Here is an 11,765-nt window from a genome sequence, read left to right as displayed (position 1 = left end):
CCCCCCCGGCCCAAGCTGCACAGGGCAAAATAACACCTTTCCGGGACTGTGGAGTTTGGTCAAGAAGCAGTAAAAGACTGGAGGAAAACTCGAAGCTGTGTCTCCAGGAGGGGGATTGTCGATAGACTGGCAAAGCTGGTTTTAGCGGGAACAGCATTTAGGTTCTGCTCTGGTTGTTCCCCCCCCCCCGGCCCAAGCTGCACAGGGCAAAATAACACCTTTCCGGGACTGTGGAGTTTGGTCAAGAAGCAGTAAAAGACTGGAGGAAAACTCGAAGCTGTGTCTCCAGGAGGGGGATTGTCGATAGACTGGCAAAGCTGGTTTTAGCGGGAACAGCATTTAGGTTCTGCTCTGGTTGTTCCTTAAGTTCAGTGTGTTTTGTTGCTGTATTTTGTGCTAAAACATTAAAGTTTTTCTTGTAGATGGAATAGTATTGGGCATTAGCGGACCATCTTTTTGTAGTTTCAACATGTATGTAAGGCATCTGCCATTATTCTAGGCAATTGGGGGAGTGTTACAAAGCAATAATGTCCCATTAGAAGTTGTCAAATGAATATCATCACTTGTGCCGTATACGTAATTATTCAGAGAGAAGAAGCAATCCTGTGGATTTTAGAAAACCAGTGACAAGCATACTGCTGGTTTATTTTTAGCTAGCTTCTCCAGTCCTAAAAAAATGAAGCCTTTCACAAAAAAAGGAAAGTATTTTTGTATCTTTTAGAATTTACATTTTTTCTATTACGAACTAATTGAATGTGTTTCAGATTCTCGCAAAAGAATGGAACCAAATCGAATGTGATTCATTCTTGCTAAACAAATTAGTACAAATGTAAGGCAATGAGACAGATCTTTGATTTACAAAAGTCTTGGAAGTAACAGCTCTGTAATGTAGTTTGTGTGATGGTTTTTATTTTTTTTTTTACATAGTTTCATCAGAAATAGGAAGAATTCACTGTATTTTTTGTATCTTTTAGTTTTCTTTCACCAGCATTTGCCATCTCAGGTTTAAATAGAGCCGTAGGAGGGGAGTACTTGCAGAATTTTGATGTCACATGTGAAGGATTCCACTTTCATTCAGCAGCTGCTGCAGTTTTACTGCCTCTTGTTGGAGGTCACCAAACCCAGGGCAGAACTGGCGTCTCCCCATCTGTTTCATGGTAAAGTATGACCTCTTCGTTCAACCCACACCCTATGCTGGTGTTTTAAATTGAAATACTGACTTCGTGTTTGAAGCAGCTGACAAATGAACATGCCCTCTTCTGCTGGCCCTGCTATATAGCAATGGTTACTTCTGTCAGACAAGTAAAGCAAATGGCCAGAGTCAACATTATCTTGTAGTGGGGTTTGATGTGTTTATAAAAAGCACAGTTTAAATTTTAACAGGGAAAAAAAATTTAAAAATCTCTAGTTTAAATATTGGTTTATAATGCCCTCCCTAGGATGAACTATGTACTGTTCCTGTTTCTGTGCTCTTCCTTCCTTAACCGGTTCTGTTCTTCAGCACATCTCCTTTCCTCAGACTGTCCTTTTTCATACTGCTCTTTCTTCTGCGCTTCTCTGTCATTGGCACCTGGGCATATTCTTGCATGTTTCTTGCTTAGGTGTGTTCTTGCTCTTTCATATGAGTTAGGTCACTGTTTCTGTCCTCCTCCTGGATGGTGGCAATAAAGAGCCCAGAGCATGGTAGGGCATTTCTTCACTCTGGCACAATTAAAAAAAAAAATAACAAAATTGCAAGTTTGGCTCAACAGAGAGGGGCTTTTTGATGATCTTGCTCTCGGCCTCTTACTAAATGCTATTAGGGCTGTAAAAATGCACTCTTAACCTTAGATGGATAGCCAACAAAGTTCAAATTGTTGTTCAGAAGCACTGGAGCTTTCCAATTAAACATTTCTAGTGTTTTTTCTATCAGCAAAATAGTGTGCTTCTTGGGTCTTGTCCTCATAGATTGCGCTCCTTTTGCTTTGACTTGAAGCAATAATGGTTAGTAAAAGTTTTGCTGTCCTCTCCCACCACACCCCCATGGAAAGTGTTAAATGGGAAATGTGGATATCCTTTATAAGAGAAAAAAAGCTTTGCAGTAGGAAGTTGGTATAGTAAGCTGCTGGTGCCCCAAACAATTATCTTGTCCTCCTCCTATAACAAACATATTGAACTTATTTTTCAAGACCTGGCCTAAATGTCTTAAGGCAACAAGAAAGGGTGGTTTTGTGGTTGAGGAACAAGATTTGCATTAAGCTTTAGATTCTGGTGCTGGCAAATTCTGCTAGTCATTTAAGATTAAATCTCATAAAGGACTTGGATGCTTGCATGCTTGGTTCTGCCAGTTGCCCACCCAGAGCAGAGTGAGGAGCGTCCAGAGTCCCGAGTGAGGTTTGGGGTCCAGAAGGGATCCTGGCAGGAGAGCCCTGGTTGAGTGTTACCTGATGTTCTCATCTAGGTCTCTCCAAGATCCGTTTTAGCTCTGCTGCTCTCAAGTTCTACGTGGTGGCTGATAAAAGTTGCTGTAGCACGCTTGTCTCGTCAGCTGGGCTTACTGCTCAGACCCAGTCTATGCCCTGTCATTGCTGGTGTCACGCACATGTGTCTGGACCTAGAAGTTGGCCCTCTTAACAGAAACTGCAGGTTTTTTTTGGAAACCCAGGCTTGAGATTTAGCTAGAAGATGGAACTCTGTGTTACCTTTGTCAGCTTCAGGGAATCTAAGCCAAACAGGAACTGAATGAGGAGTAATAATTCTTCAATTACAAATCTTTGAAGTATTTCACAATCCAGATAAGATGACTTACCTGATGGACACATTGCCTCCTTTCAACTAAATGTTAATAGAACTACCAAATAGGGAAAAGAGCACAGTTTTTCACTCACAGCAATGGCTGAATATTTTAGATTACGCAGATATGTATTTTGTATAATATATATTTTGTATAATATATATTTTGTATAATATATATTTTGTATAAAAACGTATTTCTAAATACATATTTTGGCTCTACCAAAGTTAAATAAAGATCTTTTGTAACTTAAAGCTCTAAGCAGATACAACATTTTTCCTTTGCGCCAATAGTATTATGATTTGTGAATGCAATTGTTTTTTATTTTAGGCTATCATGGAAATAGGGAAGTTACTGAAATGTGTTTAGAGTTCAATAAATTTCTTCTCTGTTGCCTAGGAAGTATGACTTTTTGATACACGATGGATCGCACTGTATTGTTGGAAATTATGCAAACCAAGCTTTGTAGTTAGCCACAGGAAGTATTTTTAAATTTTATCTGAAAAAGTGCTAATATTGAAGATCAATTTATTTTCTTAACTTAAAAAGGCTGATAGTTGATTTAAAAAAGAAAGTGTTATTGTTCAGGATATGCATGCTGTGTTTCTGAGTTCAGGAGCTGCGTGATCTCTTCACATCTCAACATTTTCCTTTTCTGTTTAGCTACAGAGCAGCACCGTGTGCTAAAATTGCATTGTGAAAGCTAAAACCTTGATGGTCTGTGTAAAGAGATAAGGAAGAACATGTACCTTTTGAAGGGGAGTGCCGGTTTCTTGAAACTGAGTGCCTAGATGATAACGCTGTTTGCTCTTGGGAGCCTACTTAGTGCAGATAGGCTTTTCAGTGCAAGATAATCTTTCTGAGCAGAGCCAATCCCAAATTCTGAGTAATTTGTTTAATATATAAAATAAAAAGAAGGGGGAAAAAGCCTACAACAAGACCTCAGAGCTCTGTATTTTTAATTTTCTTGGACATATCTTTTTTTTATTTTTGGGGCTGTTTCATGAGTATTCTTCACTCATACAAGGAACTGAATGTCTGTTTCCTTTACTGAACTTGTGAAGAAATCATTTTGGCAATGAACAGGGAAAGAAGTGTCATTCTCGGGCAGTCATGACACGGGAAAAGTGGTAGTTAATTACTTTATAAAGTGCCTGAAGCAAATAAAGCAACAGGTTTGTGTGGTGGGATTGTTTTCTCTGGTGCCAAGTGCAGCTGGGGGAATGGGAAGGTACTGAGCTGAGTTTGGTCAGGAATATTGCAGCATTTTTCCCCTCATATCTTCTCCAAAGTGTACTCTGTCTGTCCAGAGCTGGTTAAGTATTGAGCCTTGGGAGATGCTATCAGTGTTGGAAAGACAGATGGGCAGAGGAGGAGGTCCTAGAGTGGGGCCTGGGGCTGGGCATGGAGCTGCTCTGTCTGGAGCAGAGGGACAGTGGAATGCAGGAGCAGAGGGAGTCTGTGCCTGCCTGGCTGTCACCCCCTGCCTTGTAGGACAGGCTCAGCTGCTCCGCGTCTCCTGCTGGTTCTCATCTCTCACCCCTTCTTCCTTCACTGGGACCCAGCCTTATGCTGCTCCATCCCTGTCCCTAATACAACCACATCCTCTGCTCTGTTTTCCTGCCCTCCTCTGCCAGATACAGGGCCACCCCCCTCACTTGGAAACCACCAAATTAAGGTATTGTGAAAAACAGATTAGTGTTTTTCTCTCCCTCTGCCCTTTACTAGCTAGAATCGGAATTGCTTAACTCTGAGGCTTGCTCTCTTCATCAGTAGCTACAGTATTTCTTCCTTAAGAGCCAAAATACTTGAAGCAAAAACATTTGAGTATCATGCTGCTGTTCCTGAGTGTCCTCGAAGTGCCATACAGGGACTGCTAAGTGTTGTATACTTGGGGAAACAGTTATTGCCATATTTCTATGCAAACACCTAGGTTTGAGAGATACAGGAAAGAAGCATGGTAAGTGTCCTAGTCCATTCTCTTCCCAAGTGAGAACACTGTGTCATCCCGACCGAGATTTTTTAAAATTTTTCATAAAAATCCTCTCAGGGTGGCAATTCAGTAATCTCTGAGGCAGTCTATTCCAGCGCCTTACTCTCCTTAAATTGGAAGTAGTTTTCCTAATGTCTGACCCAAATTCCTATTTTTGCAGTTCCTTCTTGTTCTATCCCCAGTGGAAGCGCAGAACATTCTTCATCTGTTTCAGGTGGGCATTGCTAAATTAGCATGTATACATGATAGTGATTTTTGTGCCAGTATGTGCCAATCTCCCACTCCCTATTCCAGAGCAAGTTGCTATTGCTCTGCCACGTGCATGGTGTGTGCACAGTGGGGTACCAGTCCTTTTGTGTTGTGGGGATTTTGTGAGTATATTTTGCCATACACCCTTTGCAAAAGGCTGATGGTAATAGCATAAGAGTGCGTTGCCTGAGAGAAAACACAGACCTTCACTGGGCCAGCTGCAGTTCATTTGTTTGCCAAAAGAACCGGAAGGACCAAATCACAAAGGATGCTCTGGCCAATTTCTCTACATAAAGTCCTTTAGCTGTTCACTCTGACTTCAGATTGCCTATATGCAGGACATATTTCTGTGTTTCTTATTCCATGGATGATGCTTTCTCCTAAACTTTTCTCTTGGGTCTCAATCCAGGCCCTTTCACCATTTTATTGTAGTCGTGCCACCTTTGAAGCACTAGCCTGGCATCTTCTAACCCAGTGCTGAAACCCTGCTGGCTCCAAAATGTCATCCTGCAGCTCCTCTAGTGCAGCCCTGCAGGCCCTGGCAGCCTGTAACTAATTATCTCAATTCACATGGTGAGCCAAAGAAAAGTGTGAGGACTGTTTGAAAACGAAGTACAAAGAGGAAAAACAAAAGGCAAAACAAAACTGGAGTAGAATATGATTCACAGACCTGCATGAAACTGAGCCAGGGAGAGGACAGAGAGAGGAGGGGTGGCTGGTGGAGTGGTGGGGCTGGACTAGTGCCTGTGCATGGCTGCAGGGTGTCTCCTGCAGGCTGGTGGTGCTGTGCTGGGGGTCGTTCTGCGGTGGCAGCGTGGCATGGGAAGGATGTCTGCCGAGGAAGGAGTGTGCAGGGCATGGAGATGCTGCTCATGCCCAGCATGAGGAGTTGGCTGGTGATGACAAGCCCTTATGGGACCCTCAAAATGAGGGTGATACTTGAATGAGCTCCCATTGAGTCTGTGCTGGCTTGATTGAACTCTCGCTCCTCACCTTGGTCCAGGCCTATGGGCTCCACAATGCTGGATCCACTTCAGGGCTTTGCAGATCCGCTTGCCAGGCTCCACTCTCCCACTGCCAGCACAATTTCTGTGCTGTCCTCACCTTTCCAGGGTGACTTGAAACCATTGCATCCGTTGCAGGAGGGTCTGGGCAAACATTTTCTGAAGGAGTCGGACATAACACCTGAGATCTGAGGCAGGAAAAGACCTGTGTGTAGCAGGTGCCCAGAGAGAAGGTGCAAACAAGATTGAAAGGCTCTGCATTTGGAGGAGGCTGGTGACACCGAGGACAAAGGGGCAGGTGGAAAGCAAGAAGGAGCATATGACAAAACCTCCAAGGTGCCATGAAACCCTGGCCCGGACACATGGCGACAAAACCTGTGTAAAGGCTGCTAGTATGAAGTCAAACCACTGTGATTGTTTGGACAGATTTGAGCCACCACAAAGAGTTTATATCGGTGAGTGCTTCATGTCACACACTGCTTTCAGCCCAATTTTAGGACATTACAGCTCAATTTCTTGTAAAACTGTGTCCCTCACTTGTGAAAGGAGTCACACAGCTTGCCCATAGCATGACATGGGCTTCTGGCCAAAGATGACCCTGTTCAGCTCTCCACAACTGACACCACAGCAGAGTTTTTCTCTCAGTTCAAAGGGATCATGCTGGCAACTGCCTTATAATAATGCTCTTACTTGTAAGAGGTGGGAAGCAGGGTATTGCCATTGTTAGGTCACACTCGATGATCTTAAAGGTTTTTTGCAACCTAAACGATTCTATGATTCTATATATCGTAATAACTGTTCTGTTCAGGTGCATTTTGTGGTGTCTGTGACTTCCAACACATTTTGGTTACAGTCAGGACCAAACACGGCCAAACCTGGTGTTTTGGGAGAAGACTGGGAGCGTGGCCCTGCCCTGCTATCCTTTAGAGGGCACTGACTGACCAATTGTGGTTCCACCGGCGGCTTAACATACCCAGTGACTTGTTGCCACTGAGAGGAGGAGGACCATTTCCCTTTTCTGCTCCCTTTTTCCCGTGTCCTCACAGCTTGCTTTCTCCCCTTCTCCAGCCCATGCAGTCCAGACCACTTCCTTCTTAAGGGTTGGTTGGTTGTAGGGTTGGGTTTTATTTTTTGCAATGAGTGAGTTTGGGATGTTTTAGTGACTTAAATCTGCTTGCAGAGTCAGAGCTGACACAAGATAAGCAGCAAGGTTCGTGCCCAGGGACAAAGGGAGACTGTTCCAGTGCTGATAAAATGTTAATTGGCCTTATGGCCTCCTGTGAAACTGTCCTTTGCAGCACAATTCTGGAGGAATAATTAGCACTAATTGTTTGGTCGCCCTGTTTTACCCAAAAAAGAGGGAGAGTGGAAGGAAAGGAGACAGATGAAAGGGCTGATTGTTGGTGAAAGGACTGAAGAGGGAGATGATGTGTCAGGAGGGACTTCAGGCTGAGGGGCTGGGAAGTGATCCGATGGGAAGAGGATTCCAATGACTGCCAGGAGGAGGGGGAGCAAACCCTCCTCCAGAACAAGGGGAATTTTACAGAGAGTCCTAAGGGATGTCTGGGGAAGGATTTAATATCTAACATTTGGCTTCTGTCCTGTTTCTCCCAACAAAAGGGAAGGGCCCAACTAGTGTGGAAAATAGATGGTGGGTCTCTGGCTAAGCACCTCAGTCTCTGAATGCCCAAATCCACGTTACCAGCGTTAGATAAAACACACTTCATTTTTGTGTCTTGTAAGGGCATCGATTTAGACTTCTAGAGCTGCCTCTGTCCCTTTTGCCAGGTTAGCTTCTTTCCCCTTAGGCTTTGTACAAGTCTGCAAAGGAACAAAGACGGTGAGTGGAGGAAGAGGAGAGCTGGGCCGGAAATGCAGCAGGAGCTCTCCTACCCACCAAGATGACCACAGGGGTGGTCCTTGGCCCCTCAACAGCTTCTCCTCCTAGCTGAGAGGGACTCTGCTCCCGCTGGTATGGGAGTCAAAACAGCCCAGTCACCAGCAGCCCCAAAGAGCAGGTAACAAAATGCCAGGTAATGCACAAATTAGTAAATTTGTGAGACCCCCACCTGGAGTACTGCGTCCAGCTCTGGAGCCCCCAACATAGGAAAGACATGGACCTGTTGGAGCGGATCCAGAGGAGGGCCACGAAGATGATCAGGGGGCTGGAGCACCTCTCCTTTGAGGACAGGCTGAGAGAGTTGGGGTTGTTCAGCCTGGAGAAGAGAAGGCTCCAGGGAGACCTTATTGTGTCCTTCCAGTACCTAAAGGGGGCCTGCAGGAGAGCTGAGGAAGGACTTTTTACAAGGGCATGTAGTGATAGGATGAGGGGGAATGGCTTCAAACTGGAAGAGAGTAGACTTAGATTAGTTATTAGGAAGAAATTTTTCACTTTGAGGGTGGTGAGGAACTGGCACAGGTTGCCCAGAGAAGCTGTGGAAGCTCCATCCCTGGAAGTGTTCAAGGCCAGGCTGGATGGGCTTTGAGCAGCCTGGTCTAGTGGGAGGTGACCCTGCGTATGTCAGGGGGATTGGAACTAGATGATCTTCAGGGTGCCTTCCAACCTAAACCATTCTGCGATTCTATGAAATGATGTGTCTCTGTACAAATTCCTAAACCTTCTTAGGAAAGACAATGACTCACTGCCTTACTTTGACACTGGGGAGCTGAAGCAAATAGACTGTTATTCTCAAGCATGGGTTGAACTGGGACTGCTTGAGTCCCAGTCATACCTGCAGAGGAACAGAGCAAAAGAACTGGCTGCTGGAGCACGTGGCAGATGCTGCTTGTGGGTGACTTAAAGGCGTCTGAATGTTTCAGTGCTTTTCTGCTTTCTAGAAATGTTCACCCTGCTCTGAGCATCCATTCCTCAGTGTTGATCCATACCTTCCACGCACCTGCCCAGTTTATGGCTGTTTTAGTGAGAAATACCAAACCCTTAGTCATAATGGCAACTGGTCACACTCCAGCTTGCTCAAGAGCTTCCCAATGAATGCTTGGTGAGGGCTTCCTCCCCCAAGCTACCAAACTACATGTTTGGTGAATGTAGTGAGGGAGCCAGACACAGGTGATATGACCCAGAGAAGTGAGTTATCAGCAGTCTATTGTCCTGTCCACCTCGCTTAGCTTTGGCCAGGGCTGGGTGTCCGTGTGTGTGATGTGCAGCACGAGCTCTGCCCCACACTGTGCAGAGGGCTGGGAGGAGAAGGGGAGGGCAAAGTGAGACATCAGGGCTATGTATAACACGCCCAAAATGGGACTAGAAGAAAGGGAACGAGGAGGGGATTACATCAGCCCAGCACTGCAGTGTCAGCTCAAAACAAGGACAGCTGTGATACTCCCTTTGCTTAACCTGCGTAATCTGGAGAGCATCATCAGCTACATCAGTCCTGGTCCCTGCTGCACTCACATGCAGCCTTCACCCCAGATGTGTACTTGGCTCTATCTGTACAAATGACAGAGCCCCCTGAACAAGCATGTGACTTCAGCCGTCGAGGATGTGGCGAAGTCCTATGGATGAGCGATACTCTAAACGTGGCTGCTTAAAATGAAAGGTGAACCATTAAATGGCCAGTGATTCTTAACTGCAGTAGCATGAGTACAGTTCAACTCAAAGAGAGAGGAAAATGAAATAGAAACAGCTAATAAAAATGTCATGGCAAAAACAAGCCGAAGAAATATCATATGAACACGGGAAAAGAAACTGTCTTTTTCGTGCACTGCAGCTGCCGCTTTTTGAAAGCATCAGGAAACAACCTGTTGAGCAGTGGAATGGATAAAACCAGACTCCTAACCTCCCCTGAGCCGCCTGGCCCACTAAATCTCACTGCCAGAGATGCCGCTGCCGGGCCAGAGGCAGCGGGTGGCATGGCCACCCCAGCTGTGCTCGCACGCTGAGGGGTGGCTGGGGCATGTGCCGAGTGGCATGTCATCTGCCATCCAACCAAGCTCCTACTGAGTGAGCTCAACCTCCCTTTCCATGGACAGAGTCACTGACACGGGTCTCTCTTCTCTGCCCAGCCACCAATTGTCAGTTAATTTGTAGGAGCTCCAGTATATTTGAGGCATCTTGACTAAATTTGATCGAGGTTATCTGGGGATACTGCAAAAAACAAGGCAGACAGACCTTGGATTTACACAAGTCTCTTGACTTTCTGAAATGCAAACTAAAAATGAATCCAGAGATCAGAAAAGTGGCAAATGGCTTTGGCTCTTGCAGGGTGACAGAGCCTGAGCCATGCAGATGTATTCTGTGGCACAGAGGCACCCGGCACCTTTGCCAAATGTGACACAGCGCTGGACATGCAGCACCAGAGGCGATGTCCAGCCGGTGCAGGTCTTCATCTGGTGGGAATCTGCTGCTGCCATCTTACCCTGCTCTCAGCCTGGGCTGTGCCTCTTGCAAGGCATGAAGACCTTCCGCAGGTCAGACACCCCAGTGCTGGCAGCAGGGATGCTCAGGTACTTCAGAGGACTTGAGTGTGAAAGTCTTTGGGAACATGCACTTTGATTTGGATAGGCAGAAACGCAAATTCAAACAACGGGGCTTTGATAGTCACAATGATCTGGCTTACACATGGATATGGGCTGGTTTCTGCTAGTTTGTTTTTTTTTTGTGCCAGGTATTTTTCTGCATAAGAACAAGCCCGTTTCATCCAGCTGCACCTTCCAGCTCTGCTGCTGATGTTTTCATGCTCTTTGCCTGTGGTGCACGCTGCGTGGGCATGAATAAGCAGGTATCAGTGCGGCGTGCTGGCAGACTCCCAAGGGATCTGCAGTAAACAGTGAGCACAGTGATCCAAAATCATCTTCCATATCGTGTTAGCAAAGTACAAAGCCTGAGGTGCCTGAGGTAGGACTGGGTGAGCTTTAACTCCTCTGTGTCTTTTCTGAGCCCCGTGGGGCTCACACCAGGCTTTGTTCAGCAGTCCCTGTGCTCCCCAGTGCTGCAGCCTGCTTTGTGTGGCAGCCACACAGCCTCCCTGGAGCGAAAAGGAGGACAACAACAACCTCCAACTTCCAACAGTGCCACTGCAGCCATCTTACCGATCTTCAAGTTATTGCTTGCTTAGACGTTTTGCATAAAAGCAGTCCCCCTTCCCCATCTTCATAAGGTCTGGCTGGGTAGCTCAGTCTTAACAGCTCAATTTCTCCACAGGGACACTGCCTAGTTTGTGCCAGATTATAATCCAAAGACTCTCCAAATCCAGGTGGAAGTCATCGCCAAAATGGCCACAGAGACTAAGGACAACTCCTTAGGAGAAGTAGCCGCAGCTACCCTTGGGCTATGGGAATGTGGAGCTGAAAAACAGGGCTGGCTTCCCAGGGCTCTTCATTCTCACTTTCTGAGTAATCCTGTCGATTTTCAGAGTGAAAACAATCCTGTATTCTGCTCCAGAAGGACCAACCCCTGTAATGCACGAGTGTCCCAACACAGACTACTCCACAGGAAGTTCTGCTGCTAATTAGCTTTGGCTTTCCTGATTTTCTGTATAATTCTGTGTTTGCTCCACCTTCACTTCGTGATAGATGAAGCCTTCTGCCACTGTAGCCAAATGGTGGCTATTTGGGGCTGGAGGGCCCTGATGAAAGGCTTTTTCTTCTGCATTTTGTTATCTTGGAAAGGCATTTACCTCCACGCTGTACCTGATGTCCAATTACTTGTACCTGTCACCCATCTCAGTACTTCGATTTTCCTGCCTATCCCCTTTCCACCTTTGTTCTTATCACAGGGCCCTCATGAAAG

Source organism: Charadrius vociferus, unplaced genomic scaffold, assembly GCF_000708025.1.
Source record: "Charadrius vociferus isolate BGI_N301 unplaced genomic scaffold, ASM70802v2 scaffold15, whole genome shotgun sequence".
Classification (NCBI taxonomy): Eukaryota; Metazoa; Chordata; class Aves; order Charadriiformes; family Charadriidae; genus Charadrius; species Charadrius vociferus.
This window is presented reverse-complemented; position numbering follows the sequence as displayed.